Here is a 3,321-nt window from a genome sequence, read left to right on the forward strand (position 1 = left end):
TTGTTCCATGGCCTCGACTCTTCTTGTGAGATTGGCCACCTTTACAATCAAGTCATCTTCTTCTTTTATAGCACACATTCCTCCCCTTTCCTTTGATTGAGTAGGCTTAGAAGTTGTGGGTTTTAGAGAGATATCCCATGATTGTGCATTTTCAGCAAGTCTATCTAAATAATCCCACACATCATTGACATATTTGTTCATGAATTCTCCATTGCACATCTTCTCGACCAATTGGCGCATGGAAGATGTCAGTCCATCATAAAAGAAATTTGTGATATGCCACGTTTCAAAACCGTGTTGTGGGCATAAACTGACAAGATCCTTAAACCACTCCCAACATTGGAAGAATGCTTTATCTTCTTTTTGGGCGAAGTTAATGATTGACTTTCTGAGGGTGTTTGTTTTATGATATCGAAAAAATTTCTTAATGAACTCCCTTTGTAAGACCCGTATCCTAGGTCGTACTGTTCCGTAGGCTTCCGCGGTCCCTCTGGTCAAATTCCAGCAATCCTCGACCCATATCCGACATTTTTGTGCGATCCTAAGCTGGGTCCCGCATACTGAAGTTAGCTCGAACCGAAACTTGTACCTTAGCGACTGCGCTGTCGCCGTAGTTCTAACGCCATGACTCGCACACCGATCCGATACCCAGGCTAGAAGTTGTAGGTCCAAGTTCATTTTGAGAAAAATGCCGCACGTTACGAAGTTCGAGGGAATCTCTACAGTGTGTCCCATCAATCAATTAATCACCCAAGTCAAGTACACACCATACCCTAAGTACAACAACCCATCCCTCCTTTTCCCTTAAGTCAACTCTCTCTCCCCTCACCATCCCCCTTTTACAAATTTTCAAACAAACCCATCCCCTTTTTACAAAAAAATCAAACTTACCCATACCTCCCATCCCCTTCCTTACATCATCCCATCACCCCTTTTTCTTTCTCATTTCTCAAATCTCCCAAGCATCCCACGTCCAACCTCTCCTCTCCCAAACAACAACAACAAGTGTGGCCCACTTTCCCCACCCTCTTATCTCTCATCCCCACCATCAAAACCCCATTAATCACCATCGAAAGAGAAGGCAAGGAGCTAAGGAGGCTAAGGGACCAAGGAGAAGGCCGATAGGTGGGTGATCCACCGTTAAATTCTTATTTTTAGGGCCCACTTGTTGGTGGGACCCATTTTGATGTATGGTTGTATCATGTGGGGCCCATAGTGGTGGGGCCCCTCCATCACCGTATCTCTCTCTCTCTCTCACTCTTTCATTGTTGATGGCCCACCCAATAATATATATATTGTATCCATGCTGTCCATTTAGTGGACCACACTACAACCCACTGGTGGAGCCCACCTTGCTGTCTAAACTTGGATGAAGGAAAATACAAACATCAACTGATCCAAACCTTGGTGGGCTGCCACGTGGACCCCACCATGGCAGTGTGTGAAGCCCACCATGATGCTTGTTTTATGTCCATGCAGTCCAACGTCTCTGGACGCTGGATGGGCATGGCTAACATGGAGTGCATGTACTGACAGGGGTGTGTACTTACAAGCTAACAAAAAAAAAGAGCTTTTTGGGTGGGCTACTTAGGTAGGCCCTACCTTGATGCAAAAATCAAATCCACACCATCCATTCCATTCTCCAGCTCACTTTAGGTGTTAAGCTGAAAAATGAAGCCATTTAGATTATCTGGTGGGCCATAGTGCAGAGAATAGGGGTTCTTACCATTAAAATGCACTTTGAAATTTTCCATACACCAAAATACCTCGGATATTGGGCTCATTTAGCCTGTAATGAGCCATAGGATCTAATGGCTAGAGTGGATCTGACCGATGCGGGCCCCATGTATGAAAAACCCCAGAAATTCATTATTTTCCCAAAAAACAAACATGAGACAACAACAGTGACTGCTGCTGCTACTGGCAGAGGACGCCAGCGTGTGGCGCTATTGACAATGGCCAGGGACCGTGGGTCCCAGCCTTGGGCACTACCGTGATGTGTATAGGCTATCCATATGGTGCATTTAGTGGGTCCCCTTCTGGCCGTGGGCTGCCCCAAAAATCAGCCGTACATGGGACTTGGGTGGCCCACGTCACATGAACAGTGAGGGTTGCACGCCTACCATTGAAACCCTTTTTTGGGTTGCAGAAGTTTCAGATCAAATATGAAATTTTTTTTTCCTATTCGTTCAAGTCCTGTGACCTTATCAACAGTTTGGATTGCATGTAAACAGTACGGTGGGCCCCATGCCTATGTGGCATCGTCAACAGATTGGATGATAAACAAATGTTATGGTGGACCCCTGGTCCATGTGACCTCATCAACGAGTTGGGTGTAAATAAATATTACAGTGGGCCCCCAGGTCTGAATGACCTTATCAACGGGTTGGATTGAAAACAAACATTATAGTGGGCCCCCATGTCTGTGTAACCTTGTTAATAGGCTGGGCAGAAAATGAACATTACCATGGGTCCCAGGTCTGTAGACCTTATCAACAGGATTGGGTGGAAAATAAACATTGTGGTGGGCCCCACACGGGACCCACTGATGTGTGTGCTCCACACCTTCCATCAGTGTGGTCCCCACCATGAGGTATGTGTATTATCTATACTATCCATCCCTATCGGACCCACCATGATGCATGTGTTGCATCCAAGCCATCTAACTATTTGAAAGCTCATTTTAAGGCTTAAAATTAAAATTAAGGCAGATCTAGGATTAGGTGGGACACATTTCAGGAAAGCAGTGGGTTTGAACGTCCACCATTTAACCCTTTTTTAATGGTGAAAATCCTTATCACCACTTATATTTGGGTGTGGCCCATTTGATATACGCGTGGCCCATTATTGAGGCCCACCTTAATATATATATATATGAGGCCCATGTTATAATGCCCATTGTGATGTATGCCCATGGGTTATGGCCCATTGCAATGTACGTAAGGCCCATTGATATGGCCCACTTGACAAATATAAGACCCATGTACATGAGGCCCATTTGATGTATTGGAGGCCCAGTGGGATATACATGAGGCCCATTATAACGTGATTCCACCATGGTTTATGTGTTAACCTTTATAGCGGGCTATGCCTTGGGAGCAATGATAGTTTGACGTTCACATTGTAAGGATAATGCTAGTTAAATGTCTGCATTGTCACTCTCCCTAAAGCCCATGGATAGGCCCATACGTGTAGTGTGTAGGCCGTCTAAGCCCATCTTCGCTATGCATAGAGCCCATCACTATATAACATGCTTAGTATAGATCCATGATTCATGATCATAAGCATCATATGTATGCTTGATATGAGGAGTGACTGATC

General features: G+C 45.0%; 1 non-coding gene across 1 annotated transcript; it reads left to right on the forward strand.

Moving 5' to 3' along the window:
- Positions 1-289: 289 nt before the first annotated feature.
- LOC131247602 (small nucleolar RNA R71) lies at positions 290-396 on the forward strand. The gene has a single exon (XR_009171879.1). It is a non-coding gene; the product is annotated as a small nucleolar RNA R71 (small nucleolar RNA).
- The last annotated feature ends 2,925 nt before the right edge of the window (positions 397-3,321 follow it).

This window comes from Magnolia sinica, chromosome 5 (assembly GCF_029962835.1).
Source record: "Magnolia sinica isolate HGM2019 chromosome 5, MsV1, whole genome shotgun sequence".
Classification (NCBI taxonomy): domain Eukaryota; kingdom Viridiplantae; phylum Streptophyta; class Magnoliopsida; order Magnoliales; family Magnoliaceae; genus Magnolia; species Magnolia sinica.